The sequence below is a fragment of the Schistocerca cancellata genome, chromosome 1 (genome assembly GCF_023864275.1).
Source record: "Schistocerca cancellata isolate TAMUIC-IGC-003103 chromosome 1, iqSchCanc2.1, whole genome shotgun sequence".
Lineage (NCBI taxonomy): Eukaryota > Metazoa > Arthropoda > Insecta > Orthoptera > Acrididae > Schistocerca > Schistocerca cancellata.
This window is the reverse complement of record NC_064626.1, coordinates 418555640-418581055: the sequence shown is the minus strand read 5'-3', so window position 1 is coordinate 418581055 and position 25416 is coordinate 418555640. Positions and strand designations below refer to the sequence as shown.

The 25416-nt window shown below is 44.0% G+C and overlaps 1 protein-coding gene across 1 annotated transcript in view; it reads left to right on the top strand.

Moving 5' to 3' along the window:
* Positions 1–11977: 11977 nt before the first annotated feature.
* Positions 11978–25416, top strand: part of LOC126175902 (unconventional myosin IC) — a 405132-nt gene continuing 391693 nt past the window's right edge. Inside the window, exon 1 of the mRNA XM_049922966.1 lies at positions 11978–12125. The gene's annotated coding sequence lies outside the window, so the exon portion shown is untranslated. The remainder of the gene's footprint in view (positions 12126–25416) is intronic.

The following is a 25416-nucleotide window of genomic DNA, read 5'->3' as shown; positions in this document are numbered from 1 at the left end:
ATCAATCGAGAAAACAGGAAGAAGTTGTGTGGAACTATGTAAAAAATAAGCCAAATACACAAACTGAATAGTCCATGCGCAAGATAGGCAACATCTAGGGGGCGTTGAGCTCAGGAGCGCCGTGGTCCTGTGGTTAGCGTGAGCAGCTGTGGAACGAGAGGTCTTTGGTTCAAGTCTTCCCTCGAGCGAAAAATTTACTTTCTTTATTTTCGCAAAGTTATGATCTGTCCGTTCGTTCATTGACGTCTCTATTCACTGTAATAAGTTTAGTGTCTTGTGTTTTGCGACCGTACCGCAAAACCGTGCGATTAGTAGACGAAAGGACGTGCCTCTCCAATGGGAACCGAAAGCATTTGATCGCAAGGTCATAGGTCAACCATTTCCTCCACAGGAAAACACGTCTGATATGTTCTATACGACACTGGTGACGGCATGTGCGTCACATGACAGGAATATGTTGTCGACCCACCTAACTTGTACACTTGGCGAATGGGTAAAAAAATTCTTCTACCTTGCCCGATTTAGGTTTGCTTGTGGATGTGATAATCACTCCCAAAAAAGTGATGAAAACGTAAGAGTTTGTCACATAAATTGCAACAAATGAATGCAACAGTTTCACAGTCGCACAGTTTTCCCTGTGCTCTGTCAAAACATATGTCTTTAACTTTTTCAAATTTTTCCGTGTGTAGACCGTCAAATCCTGCATATGTCCAAGCAAATCTGAACATGTCCTGGAATTTTGGAGAGCGAAGTTGATTATGTGTGGGTGCCTGAACTTTGATAATTGTCTGAAAATAAAAAATTAAACTTTTCACTAGAGGGAATACTTGAATTAAGGACCTCTCGTTCCGCAGCTGCTCACGCTAACCACGGGAGCACACGTTGCCTATCTTGCGCATGGACTACTCAGTTTGTATATTTTGCTTATTTTTTCCATAGTTCCACACAACTTCTTCCTGTTTTCTCGATTGTTCTGTGTTTGTTTTTCAAGGCCTATCCACTGTGCCAACTTATAACTAAATCTGAGGGGGGTGCGATGGGGAGGTTCCCTTGTCAGAATGCAGAAACCGGAAGTCTGAGGTCCTACAATTCTGTGACCACAGACGTGAAATAAGAGAAATTTATTCTACGTTTTCGGGTCACTGTTCCACTCGCGACCGTGTCGAATCTTATGCCCAATCGGACAGGGGCTTTGGCGTGTACGACATGAAACATCTGAAAGCAAACATCCTGCAAAAATCGTCGATAGCGTCCAGATTGCAGGAAGGAGCGTTATGGTCCGAGGAATGTTTTCATGACATTTCCTGGAGGATCTAGTCATTGGACTGAGGCGCAATGGATGAATCCAAATATGCATCTATCCTTGGTGACGAAATCGATTCCTAAAAGCAGTTACTTTTTCCTCGGCACGACGGCACCTACCAGCAGCACAACACAGCATGTCACACATTCGCACTGAACGTGCGTGGTTAGTAGAGCACCAAGGTGAGTTTATCGTACTCCCTGGATTAAACCCAGTCGAGAATCTGTGGGACCACACCAATCGGGCTGTTGGCGCCATCGATCCTCCGCCGAGAAACCTAGCGCAGCTGGCTACGGGGCTGCACCTCCCTGTCGATACCTTCCAGAAGGTCATTCACCCTCTTCCTGCACGTCCAGGGAGTTATTCAGGCTTTTAACAGTTGGTCACAAAAATGTGACTGAACAATGTGTATATGAAGCAAATAGTGTTTAACTGCTAGATGGACATTAACCAAAATGATTGACTTTCTTGTAACTTTGTTAGTTACGAAGATATGAACAACAGTACGTCTTTTTTAAACATCACCCTACATTTTTTATTGGATAATCCACTTCCTCCTCTTAAGACCTGTCCAAAAACGAATCACAGTGTACGATTCATGTAAACATGACATGACGTGATTAAAAAGCATGACAGAATAACGACTTTGACTCTCCTGCACTAGCACACAGTGCAGATACCTAGGGTGAGGTAACTCGTCCACTTGCTGGAGATGACAGTAAACATATGGAATTCGCTCTCTGTAGAGTTCATTTACTTGTATTGTCGTCAACAGTAACCCCAAAAGCAAGGTCTCCAAAGCTCTGGGGCCACAGGGAAACTGCGTGGTTGTTGGAGATACTGTTTTTTTCCTCGCTCCCTGCACTCTCTACAGAAACCACGGCACATCCGCTAGAGCTTCCAGTCCCGGCTTGGTAGCGGGTTGTAATGGAACTCCCATCAGCCATTATCGCCAGGTGCGAAGTTCGCGCAGTTATTCGGCTTTTGAGTGCAAAAGGCGTTAAACCAACTGACCGAAGTGCATGGAGAGTAGTGTATGGATGTAAAAAATGTCCACAAATGGTATAGAGAGTTTGCAGGTGGTCGTATTGAAATTAAAGACGAGCAAAGAAGCGGGAGACCGCCAATCCCCGAAGAGACAATCGCAAAGCTTGAACAGATCTTGCTTTAAGATCGGTGGATTAGACTCGATGAGCTTAGCAGTGTTTTTCCTGAGGTTTCTCGAAGTACCATTCACCGGACTGAAATGTTGAAATTCCGGAAAGTGTGCGCTAAACGGGCCCCAAGAAAGCTGACACAGGATCACAAGCGACAACGCGTTGAAACTTCCTGCCAATTTCTTTAGCGCTGTGCATACGAAGAGACAATCTTTTGGATTCAGTAGTCATGGGTGCTGAAACCTCGGCTTACCACTTCGCACCTGAGAGTAAACAACAATTGCTAGTGGCGGCGATCCGATTCACCCAAGCCGAGAAATTTCAAAAGAACACAGTGAAACCTAGGTAATGAAGGAAGGCAGGATATGTTACGATTGTGGGCGGGACCCGAATCAAATACTATTGGTTTGCTTTGCAATTTCACTCATTTATTTTAATAAATAATTTTTTAAAACAAGCCAATGAGGTCGCAGTCAGATTTTTAAGGCATGTAACCACAATCAGGGCTGAAGGCCTTTAACGCGAAAAATGGCAATTATTTAAAATTTAACAATACGTAAAATACAGACAGCAAATAATTTTGGAAAACAAGCCAATGTGGTCGCAATCAGAATTTCAAGGCAAGTAACCACAATCATGGCTGAAGGCCTTTAACGCGAAAAATGGCAATTATTTAAAATTTAACAAATACATAAAATACAGACAGCCAATAATTTTGAAGACAGGCCAATGTGGTCGCAATCATAATTTTAAAGCAAGTAACCACAATCACAGCTGAAGGCCTTTAACGCCAAAATGGCAATTATAAAAAATTTAACAGATATACTGTCAAACGGAGAATGGCATATCAAAAGTTAATTTCAAAAAAACCATCAACAGATCACCGAACAGGTGAGACAAATGTTGGTAACTTAATAATAGTATAATAATATAAAACACAAGGGCCAGTGATAGACGGTGCTCCAGGAGTGAACCTCTGAGTAGGTCACACCAAAAACACTTTCGCGAGCGAAGAGAAAGGCAGCCAAGAGTTGCACTCAGATCACAAGATGGTAACGCAGACTAGTGGCAGTCTAACGAGCGACAAATGATAATCTTGGTGAGGCTACCTGACATCCAACAAAACAAATACAAGATGTAAAATTACGCCACAGCCGGAACCGGCGGTCTGGGCTCCGTCCGCAGAATACTGTGCTTAGAGCGCCCGGAACAAGAAGGAATGACTACCACTAAGGTAGAAGAACGCCAACCAACATACAGTCAAGAAGCTGTTAAACTTACACGCCTCACCGGACAGCGGCGGTGGCAAGGCGAGGAAATGTACACTGCCGTTACACACACTAACCCCCAGGGCAGGTAACTGAAGCGTTAGCGGCCACAAGACAGAAAAATACCGCTGGTTGAACTTAACAATGTAAGAAGCTGAAAATAGTAAATACTAATTAAAAGCTCAGGAAGGCTAACCAGATCCGCCTTCCCCTAGGTACTCCCTCGCTGCTTTTCGCCTTGGCGACATTACGAACAGCAACACGAACCCAAGTCACTGGAGAAGCGCGAGATTTCACGATGGTGGAGGTTTCTCTACGCGAATTGCAATGCACTCAACTTAAACATGCAGGATCCTGTTTCGACGAGGTCGTGCACCCTCGTGACCACGGCCCTTCGATCCGGCAGGCAGTCCACACACGCCGCCAGCGGTACCGACGTGTTGTCGCTCTGCGCGGATCTCGCTGCTCCTGCATCCCCAACCAAACTGCCACACTCACACCAACACGAAGAAGGACGAGGTCGCCCCAAAGATAGGGCAGCAGTTACTACATATCGATAAGCTTACCAAATAAGCAGCAACCAGTCGCAAAATCATGTTTTCTTTATTTACTTTTGCAAATCGATTTCAACTGATTAATATCCATCATCGGTGCTTTCAACGAATATGTGCCCTGAGTAGTAACACTGTCTTAAGCAGAGGTCAAACATAAAATCTCTGCTTAAGACAGTGTTACTAGTCAGGGCACATATTAGTTGAAAGCACCGATGATGGCTGTTAATCAGTTGAAATCGATTTGCAAAAGTAAATAAAGAAAACAAGATTTTGCGGCTGGTTGCTGATAATTTGGTAATTTTATGGTTTACGGCCCCTGCACAACTTGGGAACGACATGGAGCCCACCATTCAGATATCGATAAGCACCGCTGCTGCCACTAGCGGACAGGCAATGCTTACGAAACCGAGTGGCGCCAGTGAACACGAGAAGAAGACAAACAACGCAATCATGCCAACTAAACGATACGGTCTGGCAGAAACCTACTCATTGCACCAATGCGAGCTGCAGCACGGCTCACACAGTCTGCCGTTAAAGTCACGGCAACTATGTTTTGGGATGAAAAGCGAATATTGATGGTCGACTTCATTATTCCCGGGACAACAATAATTCCTGATAGGTATTGTCAGACATTGTAAAAACTCAGACGGGCGATTCAGAACCGAAAAAGAGGAATGTTGAGCAAAGACATAAGCCTTCTGCATGACAATGCTCGCCCCCACATCGCCCTTCAAACCGTGGATCTTCTGCAACAGTTTCGATGGGACATCGTCACCCATCAATCCTATAGTCCAGACTTAGCGCCCACTGACTACCAGTTGTTCCCCGAGTTAAAATAACTCTTGACTGGAAGGCGCTTCAGTGACGACGACGAGATGAAAGATGAGGTCCGACTCTTCTTCAGCAGCTTGGCGGCGGGCTGGTATGACACTGTGAAACGTCCCCTTAGAACAATTATACAAGACTGTGCTTAACCTGACACACAATATTTTTAGCGCAACGCAATCTGACTTTCAGAAATCCCTACAAAAGAATGGCCCTGACTAACATTAACCTATACCTTTCACAAACCACTTACCTCACAAAAATCTTCGTTACTGGAACTAATGCAATACAGCGAGCGCCACTACTGCCAGCTAAATAAAAGATTCAAACTACGGAAGGCACTAACTACTAGTAGGCATAGTTAGCAAATGAAAGATTTTAATAGAGAACAAACAATGTATTTACCTTAATAGTGTTGAAAAATCATAATGTACATAGCAGTCTTACAAATTTCAAAACTCCGCCATTTCTCTCCCCACATCCACCACTGCTGGCGGCTCACCTCCAACTGCGCAACGCTACGCGCTGTTCACATCCAGCTGCCGCTGCCCAACACTACAATGGCATACAACAATGCAAACTAGCCACAGACTGCACACAGCACAGCCAGTGATTTTCATACAGAGCACTAGGTAACGTTGCCAATAATAAAACATAAACAGCCTACTTACAACTGGCATACAAATAAGTTTACAAAAATGCATCGATCGAAATGGTGATTATGTGTAGAAATCGAAAATTTTCAAGTTTCAATACTACGAACAATTTATTGTAAATAAATCTTTCCTTATATTTAAAAAAATGGAGCTTTACTTTCGGGATCACCTTCGTGATATTTCGCCCTTGTCTGTTTCCGCTATTAATTACACTACATCCTGTATATGAAAATGTTCCCGAATAGTTGGCCACATACGGGCGGATTTCTGCGCTGGGCCAAAACCGCAGGACATTTACGTGGACATTTTTGACTCGTTCGACCTGCCGACCTCGGGTGTAGTCTCGCAGATGTGCCCAGAGGGCGGGTCCCTTCGGTGTGTGGCGTAACTCGGTGGATTTTCATGGTTCATCCGCGGGCTCTGAAGTGCGGTGCACGCTCGAGAGGACAGACGTCACAGGCGTCGGATTTCGCTTTACTGCAACTGTGCCTCACTGTAAGTATGTTATACAGTGCGGCGTCTTCAGGGATTGTTTTGTTGTAGTACATTTTCGGCTTTGAACTCGTTTACGTCGTCGAGCGGAAGTCAGTACGGACGATAGCAGAAAGGAAATTTGAAACGTCCCCTTTTTAAGAATTGTATACGAGACTGTGATTAACCTGACACACAATATTTTTAGCGCAACGCAATCTGACTTTCAAAAATCCCTACAAAAGAATAGCCCGGACTAACATTAACCTATACCTTTCACAAATCACTTACCTCACCAAAAATTTTCGTTACTCGAACTACTGCAAAACAGCGAGCGCCACTACTGCCAGCTAAATAAAAGATTCAAACTACGGAAGACACTAACTACTGATAGGCATAGTTAGCAAATGAAAGATTTTAACAGAGAACAAACAATGTATTTACCTTAATAGTGTTGAAAAACCATAATATACATGTTCATGACATCCAGTCTTACAAATTTCCAAACTCCGCAATCTCTCTCCCCACATCCACCACTGCTGGCGGCTCACCTCCAACTGCGCAACGCTACGCGCTGTTCACATCCAGCTGCCCAACACTACAATGGCAGACAACAATGCAAACTAGCCACAGACTGCACACAGCACAGCCAGTGATTTTCATACAGAGCGCTACGTGGCGTTACCAATAAAAAAACATAAACAGCCTACTTACAAATTGTGACAGTGATATGCTAGAAAGCGGCCGTTCTTGACCCTGTGTTTACGTACAGTAACTCACAATGTCTTTAATATAATGGCCGTAACATACTTATGCCTAACACAATAATGAACACAGTAGAAGCAAATTTTTATTTGAACTCAACCCTCTGTAAATGTTCTGGTCACGAGGAATGGTGAAAACGTGGGACTAAGCGTGGATCACGGATCGATACCTGCACAAGCCGTCAAATTTACAAAGACCTTGGCATTAGGAGCCCACTTATCAGTATGCCGCTTTACCACCTCTGACCTGCATACATGCGTGCACTGATTGGGCTAGAAAGGGTGTTAAAGTCGTCGTATCCTCTACTGAGGATAAATGGTCTTTGATGTTCTGGATACTGGCTCTGGGGCGCAGTAGACGTCTGGGCTACTGGGAGAGATCTGGAGACCTTGCTGGCCATTGGAGTACCTTAACATCATGCAGGCAGTCCGTAGACACACGTGCCCTGTATGCAGGAGCATTGTACTCTTGAAAAATGGCACCACGATACTGTTGCTGGAGAGGTAAAACATGAGGACGCAGAATGCCCGTGACGTATAGATGTGCCGTTGGAGTTCCGTCTGTCACTACCAGCCTGACCTGTCGTCATACCCGATGTCATGATGGCAGGGTAACACCACTGTACTAGTCCAAAACATTGAAAGAAAGGTGCCTTTACCAACGTCGCCGACGATGGTCGTCCGGGGTAGTGTAGAACCACGACTCATCATCGAAAACAAAGCGTTTCCACACTTCCTAGTCATGACACCATTCCACACGCAACATTTTGTGTTGTGGTTTTAACTTCAGCTTACTCACTGGATGGTAACTTCTTAGCTCAGCTTCTGACAGACACTAATGGATCGGAATGACACAAAATGGTGCAGGCACTTTGTAAGAGGTCCGAGCAGATGTAATTTCGATGTACTGCTCATGCGCTGCCTGCGATATGCAAGGTATAAGAGAATCGCTGACCAGAGAGCAGTGTTGACTGCAGTACGAACTGTGTAGCTGTAGCAGTAAGTTGTTGCTAGTCTGCGCTAGTCTGCTCTGGTCTGGTCTGGTGTATCGTGTTGGGTGGCCGGTCGCGGTGCAGCGGTGCCAGAGCCTGAGTATTATTGTATAAGGTAAAAAGCAGCCTCGCGCATATGTAGTAATGTCATCTCAAGTCCCATGTAAATGTTTTAAAAATCTCGTAATAATAATCTTTCTCATAAAAAGTAACTTTTGACAACCATTCATTTCAATTTAAAGAATTTACTAATTTCTCTCATCCATGATTATCCCTATTGTCGCAAAAGAAAAATCAGTTGCTTCCTTTCATAAATGACAAATCTATCGGCCAGCATTGCACAGGGCTGTGCCAGAAAACATTATTTTAAGAGCAGGTATATATGCGTTATCCGGCCACTTCATTGAGGTAACAATTTTTCTCTTTTTTTTTTTTAATTCAGAATGATCTTTCAGGGCCATGACGCAGCACTGCTGACGTCCAAAATTTGCCAGGTTAAATTCACAGTCAATTATTGAAAAGTTATAAGTGAGCGACAATTTAATTGAGAGGTTTAGGAATTTTTCTGTTTTGAGGTTACACTAAACGTGAATATTATTTATGTTAATATTTTCTGTTGAGAGGTTGCGGTAAATTATTTTGTGGGGAGGTTACAACTTCATTACTTGTTTTCGGATGGCAGGCACTGGCGTGAAGGGGTTACGATGAGCTTAGTGCACAATGTGCAATCTTACCTTGTAGTGGTCAAATGTGTGCGACCGGATTCTTGACGAGAAGTACGCCTGCCCTCGTGTTCCTATGCAATCCAGCATTGGACCACTGTCTCATCCGAACTGGCTAGTGCACGATTCGCCTAGCCAGCCAAATGGTGACCCACAATTTCAAACAGTGTCAGACGCTTACAGCACTCATACACGAGTACGCGGCACATTTGTGTCCTTCAACATGATCACTCAACACAGTTCACGCCCCTGACATATTCTACCAGGACTGGTAACAACCCTAAACACGAACAAGACTAATTTACTCAGGAGACCGTTTTATCTATGACAGAGATCTGCAACACTGTTACAGCAGAACCTCGCTAATACGAATTCGGATGGACCGACTTCCCGCTTAGTGCAACCATCCCATCTCAGGAGTTTGTTTACGTACACTGACCGCTGCTACAATCAGTCCTGGATTTGTCGATGTCTCACCGTGTGCAATATGGATCAGCAGATAGTTGGCCGTAGCTAGGTGTGATAATTCGATACTTTCTTTTTCAATCAGTAGGTGCTATTGTATACGTATTTTCAATAAACTTCTTTCTTTTTACTTACTAAAGTACGTAAAATTAAATTATGGATCCAGCTAAACGTAAACATGTGATACTGTCTTTACAAGCGGAAGTTGAGCCCAATGTCGTGAGTGAGTGGACCAGTATAGCTAATGTTGACTACAAAAAGTGGTTCAAATGGCTCTGAGCACTATGGGACTTAACATCTATGGTCATCAGTCCCCTAGAACTTAGAACTACTTAAACCGTACTAACCTAAGGACATCACACAACACCCAGTCATTGTTGACTACACACGGGAAGCAGAATTAACTCACGGCCAACTCACTGGCGCTGGCACTGGAAAAACCGATGGGAACGAGAAAGATGACGACTACAGCGAAGAGAATGAACCTACTGATCGAGTATCACATGCAATATTAAAAATGCGTTTGATATAGCCTTTCAATAAATTGAACAAAGTGCTAGGTCTAGCCCAATAGATCAGGGCTTCCCAAAATTTTCAGCTGGCGGACCCCTTCTTCAGTTGAAAATCCATGGTGGACCCCTAGTCAGTCAAGAGCACAGTAACTTTAAATTTCAGAGCGAAACCCATGGGAACTGAAAGCTTCTCAATGCAAGTGCCATGTTCCCAATGACACCCCCCCCCCCCCCCCCGAAGTATCAACAGTCTTTGGTTTAGAGATGAATGAAAACAACTTGAAATTGACGATCCAATTTGAATTCCCACTATATCCAGACACTTACTAGTGGATTTACTCACTTTGTTCAAAACACTATAGCCTGATTAAAATTACTTGGTAATTGAGATTTCACACGATGGAGCTGTCTTCCTGCAAGAGCAATCAACGTCACGTCCAAACTGTTCGCTGTTGACAAGCTGCCGCTTATGATCTGTTCACTTCCACTATTTGGCTGCTGCTGTCTAAGGAGCATGCATATTTCGTAACAGTCGTGTGTGTGTGTGTGTGTGTGTGTGTGTGTGTGTGTGTGGTTCCTTCCTCCTCATTCATTTCAACTGGAAACTTCCCTTGTTGTGAAGGCGATGGAGAAACTGCACTCTTCTTCAATGATTCTGACTTCAGCCACCGATCCATTGCACTGACAAAGCAAGTTTAACATTTAATGATGCCTGGGGCCGCATACGTGCCAGCGAGCGCTGTGATTGGTCGACAAAGCTCGCTGCGCACATGCGTAAAAGGTTTCAGCGCATCTAGCGCCGTGAGCTGGGGCACAAACGACCCCCGTATTGTTGCTAAACAGTCGATCAGAGAAGCCCCATTCTCCGGCACTAAACTGTGTATACGTTCTCACTTAAGATCCGCAAGGCTACTTGGGGATACGACCTGAAGTAAAAGTACACATGTTTTTCACACGAAAAACAATTGTGATGAATTTTATTTTCACATTTTTCTTCAATAATTTTACTCATTATTTTACACGATTTGGTGAAAGGTGTCCGCGGACCCCCTACAAAGAGCCGGCGGATCCCTAAGGGGTCCGCGGACCACAGGTTGGGAAGCCCTGCAATAGATCAAAGTTGTCGTCTGCTAAGCAAAATAAAATTACAGACTTTTTTCATCTTGCTTACGACCAGAACATTTTCTTCACCTTGTAATTTCTGAGGTTTTAAATAGTTAGGTGTAAATCAGTTGGATGTCAATGCATTTCTGTGATAAGGTATGTACAGATGTTTTCACTGACAGTAACACCGTATTACCATATGATACAGACTTTTTTTTACAGTACATTACACTTTCGTGTGAGGAAATTTGTGGTAAGGTCTTATGGGACCAAACTGATGAGGTCATCGGTCCCTAAGCCCACACACTACTTAATCTAACTTAAACTAACTTTGCCGGCCGTGGTGGCCGAGCGGTTCTAGGCGCTTCAGTCCGGAACCGCGCGACTGCTACGGTAGCAGGTTCGAATCCTGCCTCGGACATGGATGTGTGTGATGTCCTTAGGTTAGCTAGGTTTAAGTAGTTCTAAGTTCTAGGAGACTGATGACCTCATATGTTAAGTCCCATAGTACTCAGAGCCATTTTAAACTAACTTACGCTATGGACAACACGCACACACACCCATCCCCGAGGGAGGACCCGAACCTCCGACGGCGGGAGCCGCACGGACCGTGAGAAGTGTTGTAGTGCGTGATTGCTTTCTTTTTTTCGTTTTCTTACTGTTTTAACATATTTCAAATAGTGTTTCCAGTTGAACATTAAAGATGTGCTGTACAGTACTGTGGTACTATGAATCAATAAAAGTGTTCCTCTGATAATACGACTTTCTCTGCGTTCTAATCATGCTCCCTGTCCAATAGCAGATAGATTAGCGAGGCTCTACTGTAATTTACATACCTGCCAACGGTGTGTACGTGTCGGGTACTTCACGTTTTTTGTCAAGCAGCGTACCTGTGACCCGCCGCGAAAACCCGTTCCAGTGTGACCAGCTAATCTGGTGCTCCAAGGTTGATTTTTCGAACCCGAAAATACTGAAATAGGAATCAGTTTTTTGTGCGGTGTTTCGCGTACAAGACGCAGATCCCGTGCTCGAGGAGCAGGGTAGGACGGACACTATATTTAGCGTGGGCGTCTCGGTGCCTGGCGGCGGGGTGCTTCCCTCCGCCCCGCCACGCCGTGGCGCGGTGCGGCGCGGCCGGTTTCTCCGCGTGGCGCTCCCGCTGCCGCTCAGTGAGTCAGTTGGGCCGCGACCGCCGGCCGGTGTGCATGTTGTGAGTTGAGGCAGAGCAGCGAGCAGAGACGGAACCCACGTGCACGCGCCGCACCGTCACGTGACCAAGCGCGCGCTCGCCGCTAACCGTAGCCGGCCTCCACACCGGCGCGTCGACGACAGGTTTGTACCCGACATTGTTCTCCTGAAGGGCAATGGACTAGCAGCGGCCGCCGACGCTCAGTCGAATGTTCGTTTGAGCTAACTCATTAACCGTTGCTTTCGAACTTACCCACCGTAGGAAGAAGACAACGTCTCTGTTCTGGTCACGCTACAACAGTGCAAGGTGGAAACTTACGGAGTTATAGCATTGGTTGGAAAAATTTATAAAACAGTGTTGGCAGTTTCCATTCGAGGGTATTGGGTGCGATGTATATTTTCGCCGGCCGCTGTTGCCGAGCGGTTCTAGGCCCTTCAGACTGGAACCGAGCGACCGCTACGGTCGCAGGTTCGAATCCTGCCTCGGGCATGCATGTGTGTGATGTCCTTAGGTTAGTTAGGTTTAAGTAGTTCTGTCTAGGGGACTGGTGACTTCAGATGTCAAGTCCCATAGTGCTCAGACCCATTTGAACCATTTGTATATTTTCGTACATACCTACCAAACCAACATATCTATTTTTGTTTTTTGTCATTGTTTGCGTTACAGACCTGGTGGCTTCACCGGCTTGTCGTTTGGGTTTGTTTGGTTCGATTTTTCTGGTGGAGCACGTTACTAACGTTTTGGGGATGTGGTAATGAATTGAACGTCAGTTTGTTTCTTTCATAGTTCCTTGTATCGTGGTTCGATGTTTGGTTCTCTTAATTTCTCCTCTGAGTTCATTGTTTTTTATGTTACTTCCTACTATATTTTCTGTACTTCAGGTTGAGTTTGCAAGCGTTTGCGTCCTGTTAGGCTTCTGGAGACATTGTCAACGCCAGATTCGTGGTGTAACGTTCCGACATCCTCTAGTTGTCAGTGCGTGGCATTGTACATTGTATCAAGATTTCGTTACAGAAAAACAGAACATCTTGTAAAATAGAGATAAAAAATTTTATTTAGCCGAACTCCCATAAATTCGTCGTCATTTTTGACAACCGGTTTCGACACACATAACTGCCGTCTTCTGGTCTTCAAAAAATTTTTGTTACTAAACGTGTTAATTGTGAGCTACAGCATCGTGTCACGTTGTCATTATGGTGCATAAAATATACCGTGCTCCACATAAAGATTTGTCAGAAATAAAACAATGAACACGTTTCCTAATGAAAATATGAAAATGGTTCGAAAACCAGGTGACCGTTGTGTGTCGGATCACTCTCTCTCTCTCTCTCTTATTACGCTACAAATGAGATTCTCAATACATTTGCAAAATCGGCTTCACATTAATGGTTATATTGTATTTGCAGACAACAATAATCATAATGGATTTTTAGTTTCTGCTTCCGTATCACGGGGCTACTTTTCATAACTGGAAATCTTTTTAATTCAAGAAAGAATACATTTTCAACTAAAAAAAAGTTACGGTGTGTTACATAGTATCTTGTTGTCTTTCCATTCGCAATACGGAAATAAACAGCTACGGCTGCTGCTGAGACGGCAAACTAATCGCATGTCTGAAATGCGTTATAACAGTTACTTTTTCCATTACTTGTTTCATATGATATCGGTACAAGTGTGGTAGCCAGAGGCAGCTGAATGTCAGCCCCGGAAGCTGTTGAATGAAATTCTACGTTAGCAGACATTCTTGCATTACTTTCTACAGTCGCATTGTCGACTCTCGGCGGGGGGATGGGGGACGTAACAGAAATGGACTAAATATACTTCTTTTTAGGTGGTGAAGCTATCATTTTCACCTAATTGCCAACAGTTACGATTATCTGATTCTTTATGGAATAGAGGAAATAAGTTCCACTCTCAAATGATTGTAACCTTTTTCTTCGCGTATAGGTATTGTCTGAGTAGTTTTTAGAAAAGGAAAAGATATAATTGAATTATAATGGCGTGGTGTTAAGTGTAAATTCAGTTTTTCGGAATAATTTAGTAGAGTGACGTATTTGCCTCCACAAAGAAAATTGTCATTTACATTCAACTGTTGATCAATCTCACTTTCCCATACGTAGGTCGCTGTTCTGACCATGTGGAAAGCCACCGAAACATTCCGCAGGGCCAGTTTTGCCGATGTCTGTCGTAAAATAATTCCTTCCTCTTTGGTTTCCCTATACATCCCCACTTACGGGCTAGCCGTAATTTCTTCTGTCATAGTAGCTGTACCCGCAGAAGATAGCGTAAAAATCAGTGCGTCTCGACAGTCACACTCGAGTCTAATTTTTAAGTTAAGTTTAAGTACTTGTTTACAACTACGAACAATAGAAGAAAAGCCTTTAACAGTTTTGACTCCATTAAAACCCTTGGTACCCCCATAACTTCGGTGGATTCATCGTGTAAGCCAATGTCTAAGTACTGTCAAAGCTGCTGAATAACGTAGCATACGTTTCTGTAAGCTTACGTAACTTATTACCCTAGTCTTGTTCTCATAGTGCTCACTTAACCCCATTTGACCCTTCCTAGACTATTATCGAATTAACATCAGAGACTGAGAAGATTCAAAGAACAGTTGCGCCTTGGTCACGAGATCAGTGATTGAGAGCGTGACAGAAGTGTTCAATAAATTCCAATGGTAGATAATACAGGAAAGCGCTGTTAATCGCCAAGAACTATACTCACAAAATTCAATGGGGCCAAGTTCCAATGTGGGTCAATAGACGTATCTCTTTCTGCAATTATAATCTGTAAAATACTCTGGCCATAAGTGTGAAATTAGATAAATGTGTGCATTTTGAAAGGGGTACAAGAAATCTCTCCCCATGCACCATCCCGAATGATAAAGGAAAAAAGGGGGCTGAGGGAATTCTGGTACATAATGTACCTCCCGCCACACACCGTGCCACAGCTTACATGATACAAATGTTTTTTTTTTTTTCCCTAATGGACAGTCATCCACGTCTTGTCGTAATGAATAGGTTACATCTCCATTTACGGGCGAGCCGTAATTTCCTCTGTCATATGCCGCCGTTTCTGCGGAAGACGGCACAAAGTGAGTGCATGGGATTCTGTGTATGATAAGTAGAACTGATACAGGCACTTATACTAGTTCACAATTTCAAGTATACTCGGTGTGTAAATGTTCCATGACATTCCTGAGAGAATGGTCGCAGTTATCGATATTTCACAAGTAACAAAATTTTTAGGAAAGAGTACCATAGATTCTGTCAATTAAAAATTTACTTTGGCGATTTGTCAGATGCTGTTCCAGACAACAATGGTAACTGCATATAAGCGGCACAATAAAAGGTGTCTGAATGGTTCGTCGTTCCGTTTCGTCACATATCGCGTTTGTCTTGAACCCTTCATGGCGACTTCCCTGTTTTTATCATTTCTGCAAACGCCAGCGATCTAGCAGTTGTACGGTCAAAATTGCGTGGTGAAGTTAAACATCGCAGTTTCTGTTGGTAGCGCCGAACGTCGATTAAGTTAACATATACCCTCACGCGTCTCCACCTCCGCAAAATCCAATCTTGTCATTTACTTTATGGTCATCGTTTTCAGCAACTGTTTCTTGAAGAATGCCGATGTGAAGAAGTAGAATAGACTTGTATGGTCTGGCTGGCTGGCAGAGAAACCTAGAGAGGAGAAACAAGGTTGCAGAGTAAATGAAACTCATTCTTGTCCCGTAACAGATAACAGAAGGAAATAAAGGGACTGACGAAATTAGTACTCCGGAACCATTCTGTGATTTGGGATGGTTGTGTGTTCTGGTTCAGTTCTGCGTTTCTCGTATGTAGACAATCGTGACCTCCAGTTGTGACTCGTACCCATAATATTGTACGCACCGGGATCATTTTTCTCTCGTCAAGACCTTCTAAACATATTCCAGCAAAAAAAGGCAAAGCTAGTACTCAACACTACTGTTTAATTTTTCCTCCAAATCTTTTATTTTTTAACAAATCGCAAAAGCCAGTGAATATGTGAGACTGAAATTTCTAGCTGTATCATATTTTAAAGAAGAACGACGATCCTTCAAGAAGTGGAACCAGCAGCTGTGGAGTATGACGCTTGAGACCGGAAAAAAAGTGCCATCTGCAGCAAATGCCTCCTCTCTTGTGATTGACAGACATTCCTTTTATTGGGGTTTTTGTGTTTGTTATTTTTTCCTGTTGTTCTTCTCTGTAGGCCTAGCCCGTCAATGCAATAAATGATGATGATCATCATCATATTTTAAATTACGCAGCGTGTTTGCCTGTTTCGGAGATGTTTCGATCGAGGTCAGTGTTACGACGTTACGAATGGTGATTTGTGAGAATTTTGCAAAATCTCAGACCAATCTAACTGTGTAGTTCGGTGAGCTTTTGAGGCTTAGTTCTGAATTTTCCGCGAAATGTTTTAAGAAGTAAATAACGACGAACTTACGGTAAATATCGAAAGACAGTAGCTACGTGTATGTGAAACTACAAATCCGAAGTTGGTGGTTCAATTCATTTACAATGTCTTCCGTCAGGTAAACGTAGCATTTCCATCTGTTAATGCCCCGTGAATGTGAAGAAGAAATAGTTGAACTCTCTTTCGGATTCCGCTTTGCACATATATATTTCCTTACAGCAGTGGTGGTAAAGTGTAGGCGAAGTGTGGTGAGTGGACTCTGAGCTCTTGCAAAGGGCGGCGAACAGAAGTGAAAGTCCAAATAGAACGATTCAGTCTCATTTCAAAAATGGTTCAAATGACTCTGAGCACTATGGGACTTAACACCTGAGGTCATCAGTCCCCTATAACTTAGAACTACTTAAACCTAACTAACCTGAAGACATCACACACATCCATGCCCGAGGCAGGATTCGAACCTGCGACCATAGCAGTCGCGCGGTTCCGGACTGAAGCGCCTAGAACCGCTCGGCCACTGCGGCCGGCCTTAGTATCATTTGAAGAGGATATTAACATTCAGGAAAGGCGGAGATACCAGCGTCAGTGTGGGAGGTGGATTGCCAATATGTGCGTTAGTCCTAATGGTTGAATCATGCAGCCGTAACAGTCGAAGAATTCACTATTTTTTTTAGTTCGTTTTGAAATGCCGTTGGTGATAAAGATATGGGTCTCTTTTTTTAGTTTTGTTCAGTACGTATTTACTGATGTGAGATAAAGGGATGTACAGCCCGAATAATTGGACTGAAAAGTGTATCCTGCAACCCGCAGCTATAGCTTTACCGCCGTAGATCATTATACAATAAACCGAAGATCGAAAGAGATGGATAAGGTGATAGCAACGCTCAACTGCTTAAGGAAAACGCAATGATAACATTCCCTCCAGCGTTAACCGGTTGCAACAAGAAGTTAATAGGTCTCGCGGAATCCTGAAATCCTGCCAGGGGTGTTGTGTGCGAGGCAAGCATTTGCGGAATGGCAGAAGTGGACGTTCAGTATGCGTGAACACGCCGGCAGTCTTCGGCCTGTAAGGCGCGTCGTAATGGCATGCATTGTGTAGGGGGGAGGGGGGGGGCGTCTGCCACGCGCTTCTCGCGAACTGCGACCGCGGAAACCGTGACCTGCGCTGCATTTCATTCAAAGGGAAGCAGCACTTGTTCTAGCTAAACAGTATGCTGACCATTATATACCGGACAATTTTTCCATATCATTGTAGAGTATATGATATTAGTTACATGGAACGAGAACAGAGCTGCAAGCTAACGCACAGGACTTCGCCTCTCATTAAGAGGTACGAAAATTGCAAAACCTACTGGGACAGACAGGGTAACGCTAGGTTTTAGAGCCGATATTCATGACCTTTTTCCATAAAATAACAAATTACAAAACTGGCTTTATACCTGTATTTTCACCCTTAAGATTGTAATACGTCTTTTTAAGTAAAAAAAACTTACACCCAGTGGCCACTACAAGACATCGACGAAAGGCGCTCGCAGAGTGCGAGGGCGGTTGGTGGGAGCCCTGAAAGCCACACTTTTTGGCATAGATCAAAATTGCAGAAACTGCTTTGAAACTGTGATATTGTCTAACGTAGTACATAGAGATATGGAAAACAGTTTTTAACAAAATGACTGCACTTTGAAATAGGCATTTGTTAGACAAAAAAAGTCGTTGTAAAAGCGCTTACCAAAAATCGAAATTGAAATATACCGCTAAAATATTTACTATTTAAACAGTCTTGATCACGATTTATTTATCAAGGTGACCGGTTTCGACCACTACTGTGGTCATCTTCAGACCATTGAGTAGGAACCTCTTTCTGTTGGAGAATAGCAGTGATTCTCCAACAGAAAGTGTTTCCTATTCAGTGATCTGAAGATGACCACAGTAATGGTCGAAACAAGTCAACTTGATAAATAAATCGTGATCAAGACTGCTTTTAATGGTAAATATTTGTAAGACATTGACCACTGCCACTCCCATAATATATTCAAAAGTAATTAATATCGCTAAAATCCTATGTACCACAGTAGAAAAAAACGCAGACTCATAAGTCAGACATAATTTAATTGCATGTATATTTCATGAGTCACAGCTTCTGCCGATTTGAAAAATATTGTTTTGGAAAATCAAACATTTAAATTTTCAACTTGTGTTTCTTAAAACTGAACAAATCTTTAATCGCCAATGCGCATCGTACAGCTGACCTTTTTTTTCGCCGATGTCGAAACACTTTGTTTGAAAAAAATATATTAACTGGTTTTTGTTTTTCAATCGAAGGATTTTTGCGTGACTGGGATTACTTTTCGAACCTTTTCTATCCGTATAAATACGATTTTTCTCAATTTCAAGCATTCACTGTTTACTTCGTATAACAAACTAGCGAATTGACAAGTTAAGCAGACGCCAGACAAGCACTTGCTTTCAGCCTGTTTACCATAAACAAAACATGCTACGAAGATAAATCTTGTCGATAATATTATTTTAGTTGATACTAATGTCCTCTGTGATACTATACGAAACTGACAGTTTGATCTGTAACTATTATATATTACATCGGTTGTATTCGAGCGCAAGAATGCGCCAGACCCCTTACAGTCAATCGCAGGTTAAACGTTTATGACACTTTACATGAAATGATCTGAGGAACATTATAAGCAAATAAAAAATTAGGCAAAAAATTTGTCCTGGTGTACCCTCTTCAAGCCCAAGCCTTCCAACAACCGCTCAGTCACTCTAGTGTTGGCAAGTGGCTGGCGACAGTGAGAGAACATGGCAGCTTTTAGCAAATCTTATGCAGACAGCGCATACGACTTTCCTTCATTTGGTTAACTGGCGACTATGACGACAGGAAGGTTATGTGGCCAATGAGGTGAAATACAATAATTTTGACAAATAATGATATCAACAGATAATGAATGATGGGATAACTGCTGGGAAAGAGAGAGAGTGCGTATCTTGTATAATCGGAGAAACGTGAAAACAGCCTTGAAGAATGAGTTTCGGTCGAGCCAAGCTTTGATAAAATATTAGATAATTAAGAGGGTATACAGGATACGAATTTTAGTAGAGCAAATACGCTACTCTGGCAGCAACAATGACTGGTCATCGAATCGAACTAGTTTAACAGGAAAGGGTTAAGTTACTTCACCTCCATGCAGATTCTCTATGGCAAAGTTTCAGTCGTAATGGTGGCGTCCCAATGTCTCTGCACCCCATGCCCAGATGTTTTCTACGGGTGAGAGATTTGTAGAACATGGTGGTTAGGGCGACACTCGAACGCCCGCTGTATCGAGGTAGATATGGACGCGACAGGCAATATAGATCTTCGGTTTCTTGTTAAAAGATAGTCACGGCCTTCGCGCATCATAAATGTAACAAGCCGCTCTAGATGTATGACGATTACGAACGCAATATAGTAAAGCTATTTCTCTTCGGATACACCCATGCTGATGCGGTACGCAGAACCACGACTCGCCTGAAAAGACGACATGCTGCCATTCCTGCATCTAGTCATCGCTGGGTGCACAGCCGACTGCGCGCCCCTCTCTGCTGCCGCGTCAAGGGAAACCACAGTAATGGCCGCCGCAGACTACTTCACGCTGTCCGTCTGGATACTTGTCTCGATGCGAACGAGCCTATTTAGTCGTTTCTAGTACGTGACGTGACTGTACGATACTGCACGGCCGACCGAGCAGTATGTCTGCTTTGTCTGGTGCTAAGCACGTGGGAACGTGAAGATGGTGCAACGCGTTGAGCATATCTGTTCTGCACTGTCCAGTCAAATTAACGTGGTCACCTGTCAAAAGCCTGGATAACCACCTTTCGCACCGCGGATCGCTGCGAGACGTTCAGGAAGTGTCGTGGAATCTTGCGACTCCAGGTTTCTCGTTTGAGGATCCATGGCACGAACAGCTCGATGGAGGCGATCTCACAGATCCTGGATTGGGTTTAAATCCGGGGAGTTTAGTGGCCAGGGGAGTACGGGGAACTCATCCTGGTGCTCTTCTAAGCACGCAAGTACAGTGCGCGCTATGTAACACATTGCATTGTCCTGCTGGTAGATGCCATCGTGGTGAGGAAGAAATAGATGCATTTAGGGGTGGACATGGTCCCCAAGTATGCATATTTTTGTTGGTCCGTGTGGTTTCCAGAAGGGCGAGATCACCCATGGAATGCCACAACAACATTCCGCAGACCATAACGCTCGCTCCTCCGGCCTGGACCCTCGCAATGATTGTTGCAGGATCCTTACTTTCAGATGTTTCACGCCGCCCGATGGAATATAAAACGTTATTCATCTGAAAAGGCCACCTGTCGCCACTCATTGGTCGTCTAAGTTGCGCTATTGGCGTGCAGATTCCAGCCTTCGTCGCAGATAAACACAAGTCAGCATGGATGCACGGACCAGGCGCCTTTTGTGGAGGCCCATGCTCACTGACGTTTGATGAACGGTCGTTGAGGAGAGACAATTGGTGACACCTTGGCTCATCTGGGCTGTCAGTTGCACAACTGCTGCACGTCTATTGTCCTTACATATCTCGGCAATCGTCGTTCACCCCTGTCATTTATGGTCGGTGTTGCATCACAAGTGCCTCGGCGCCAGTTTGGACAGCACCATTTTGCCATCCACAGTATACTTTAACCTAGGCGGCACGCGAACAGTTTACGAACTTGGGAGTTTCGGAAACGCATCCACCGTTGGCCCGAAAATCAACGATCATGCCTTTTTGGACATCAGATAAATCGCTACGTTTCCGCACTACAACAACGACTGAACTGTTCATCCCCCCTCCTCCTCTCCGACATGGGCTTTACATAGCTACCCTATCCTGCTAGTGCTGGCACATGCCGCCTGCGTGTAGTTACTGCACGCTAACGTCAAACGTAGGTGGTGGTCACATTAATGTCACTGAACCGTGTATATTCAGAAACAGTCGCAGGATGCCGACCAACGCCAGCAGCAGTGTGACGTAACAATGAACTGGAATCTCGACTGCCCAAGATCCTGCGATGTCGGATTCAACCACGTGTTGGTAGACGCTTCTGCTCCTTGCACGAGCCATAACACAATCTTCTCACAAATAAATAACATTCAGATGCCATTTCTGAATGATAAAAACGCGACGTAAGCTTTCGTTTTGTGCTGCCATCATATCAGACATTCGTCGTCCAGTAGGTTTGTGTTCCACGTCTGTGAGTCCAGATTTGACGGTAGAGTCGAAAATTAGAGAGCCATATATTACCCCAATGATAACAGGTAATCCATCCTTCCACCAGTAACCTTTCTTTCCTACTCTTCCTTTCCTAATTCGCTCTTCGTCAGCTGTCTTTTGAAAAATAACGCCGTGATAGACAAATCGTCTCGAGGATGAACGGCATAGGACTGAGACCTCCACATGGTTAAAACTGGGGTAGCCAGATTTTCCGTATTCTACAGCCTCTCCCGTATTTTACCCACATTTCCTGCTGTCTGTACTACACTGAAGAGCGAACGAAACTCGTAAAACCGCCTAATATAGTGTAGGGACCTCGCAAGCACGCAGAAGTGCTGCAACACTAAGTGGCATGGAGGGAATTGACACCATGAATCCTGAAGAGCTGTCCACAAATCCCTAAGAGTGCGAGAGGGTGGCGACCTCTTCTGTTCAGCACGTTGCAAGGCATGTCTGCAAACATGTTAAGAGTTGCACTTATCTCACGTTGAACGATTCTCTTCAGTCGTCGTGGGTCCCGTTCTTACATACTCTCTTGTCGACCACAGCGATGACGGAGATTTGATATTTCATCGGATTCCTGATATTCACGGCACACTCGTGAAATGGTCGTACGGGAATATCCCCACTTCATTGCTACCTCGTGTTTACCAATTTCACGAATCTGACGTATTTGATGAGATTGTCCTTCATTTTTATAAAGTTTTATTTATTTGCTTATTTATCCTAACGTTTCTGTATCATTCATGTTCGTCGTTCCCAAATCACTAAGACACCACCAACGAAGAGGGCGCACTATAAGTGCATGTATCTGCCGAAATGATGACTAACAAATGGACGGATGTAAGAATGAGAAGTACTGTTGAACTCATGAAGGTTGGATTAAAAATTTCAACTTTTCTTGTAGGCGGTTTTTTCCAGACGTGTGAAAGGTACGTCAATTTTTTTAGTGAGAGCAAAGGAAGCGGTAAATGTGAATAGAGCTATGATCTTATGATAATTGTTCTAATTGAATATTTTGGTAAATATGAATAGTGCTATGATGGTACGAAAGTTGCTGTAATTAAGTAATTGTAAGTACCACGTACAATGAAGAATTGTCGTTAATTTTCAAGCTGTTTTTTAAAAGCAGCTTCAATAACTTATGCGTTTCGGGAAAACTCGTTATTTGTGTACACTTTTGTGTACAAATGTATATAACCGCCTCCTGAAAGTAAAACATGTCGATAATGCCACTATGGGGCTATTTTGGCCAACATTTCCAAACTTTCCTGTATTTTTTTAGTTTGAAAACCTGGCAATCGTAGTTAACATTAATATGACACAGCGTCATGTTAGACTTATTGCATCCTTCAGTCGTTTCCTCGGAGCTCCCACACAGCGTCTGCCCTTTCTTAACTCAATCTAAACCTCTTGTTTGGAGGGAAGACAGTTGGGCATGCAGGCCACAAGCTCTGCCCTTTGCAATTGGCGTCTTAAAACCACCGTTTCTATACTGGTTGCAGTGCATCTTTAAGGATGCTGACATTTGTGTATCTGACTTGCCGTTTTATATTAAGAATCCTCCTCAAGATTACTGGTGATATTGTTTCATTAAAAAAAATGCCGTGTGTGAGATGCCCACGATTGAGATAAAGCGGAGTTGGAACTACAGCTGAATTACACACAAGGATCTTTGTTGCAACATTGACATCGTTACTGTCAAAGGCTCGAGATCTTAGTCTGAGAATATAAACGTCATTAAACCAAACTACAATGTGTATTGCTGATCATTTGCATATCCAAGCATGTCGTACACTTCATACAGTTACAAGTTTATTGCATTGAATTTCATTTTGAGAAGCCAGAAGGAGCGATCAGTTTTACTTGCAAAAAACATTCAAAAGAAAAGATCGCAAAAATATTTCTTTATTGTAAAACAGTCGGTTTCGACAGAGTTTGCTGTCGTCTTCGTTGTGAAACGTGTTCATTTTAAGTCGGACCTCACACCACATTGCCATGTGGATAAAAAAGCACATTATGAAAGGTTTGTCCTAACTAAAATATGTGCTGTTTTTTATGACAAATATTTTATAAGTGCTGGTTTTATCTAGATGACAACTTGGCGTGTTGATTGACTGAAAATGAACACGTTTCATAACAAAAAGATTTCTTAAGACCTCAAGGCGTCAGAAAAGCCTGTGGGAATGGATTGTTTTTAAATAAAGAAATATTAATGTCATCTTGGCTTTTGAATGTATTTTTTTTTTTTTTTTTTTTTTTTTGGCAAGTTTTACGTGCTGTCCTCGTGGTGTTGCAATTTTGATATCCGGCAGGATAGATGTGGATGCCGTAGTCCGTTTGGTGTGGCAACTATTAGAAGTGTCACGAGCAGCCGGTGACAGTTGCCCTCGTGTGAGAGCGGTGTAGCGTTCGCGACCCGAGCCCTTCCACCTGGGAGCGCGGCTGGCTGCCCTCGCAGCTGCAGAGCGCGCCGACCTTGGGTCGTGTAGCCCCTGCGCGCAGCTCGCTTTTTGCTCTTGGCCGTCTCTGGCGGGTCCAGGCGGAGCGCGGGCACCTTGTTCAATGCCCCGGCGGCTCTCTCCCCTTGGGCTGCACCGCGGTGAAAGGCGCAACGCACCGCCCCTCCAGGCTTCCTCGCAACGAGATGGAAACCGCCGAGAACGTTCGCTCAGACTCGTTCTCGTAATTACGTGTCCTCACCAACAGGCGTGGATCCAAAGGGGGGAAGGGGAGAGATCTGGCGGGTCATGAACCTGCAACCTAAAGAACATTTTGCGAAATGAAATCAACAGATGTGAAGCTTCTTGAATACCTCAATGTTACGAGGTCTACTGTGTGCGATGTATATTAATTGATACGGTTGATAACGTTGGAAGTTCCCTGAGGCCTTCTCCAGACGATGCTGTTGTTCAATGGACGATGTAACGCCAGAAGATCGCAGCGATATGTAGGAACATCTGCAGGTGGTTCACGGCTGGAGCAAGGATTAGCAGTTGACCCAGAATGTAAATAAATATAACATACTGCACGTAAACGGGTGAAGAGATCTACAATGCTCGAAATACGTTATTGGTGAGAAATTATCGGAAACTGTAACAACCGTGAAGTACCTAGGAGTAACTCTACCGGGAGATCTACTCTGATCAGCCAGAACATTATAACCACCGAACTGTTGTCGATATAAGCCCGTTCAGGCGATAGTAGCGTCGCCAGGCGAGGAATGACTCTTAGTCACACACAGGCGTATTGCCTGTAGTATCAGTGAGCGTGCCCGCATCTCGTAGTCATGCGGTAGCGTTCTCGCTTCCCACGCCCGGGTTCCCGGGTTCGATTCCCGGCGGGGTCAGGGATTTTCTCTGCCTCGTGATGGCTGGGTGTTGTGTGATGTCCTTAGGTTAGTTAGGTTTAAGTAGTTCTAAGTTCTAGGGGACTGATGACCTCAGATGTTAAGTCCCATAGTGCTCAGAGCCATTTGAACCATCAGTGAGCGTGCTGTCCTTGTCTATAAAGGGGCAGTTTGACCAGTGGTAGATCGTGATGGCCCGGAGGCTCGGTACGGGCATTTTGTGAACAGCAAGTCTTGTCGGGTGTTCTTTGAGTGCTGTGGCGAGTGTCTTCAACACGTGGCGAAACCAAGGTGAAACCACGTCCAGACGTCGTGTAGTTTGGCGGCCACCCCCTCGTTACAAATGTCGGACGTCATAGGCTGGGTACAACAAGACAAGAGGCGAACTGTGGCGGA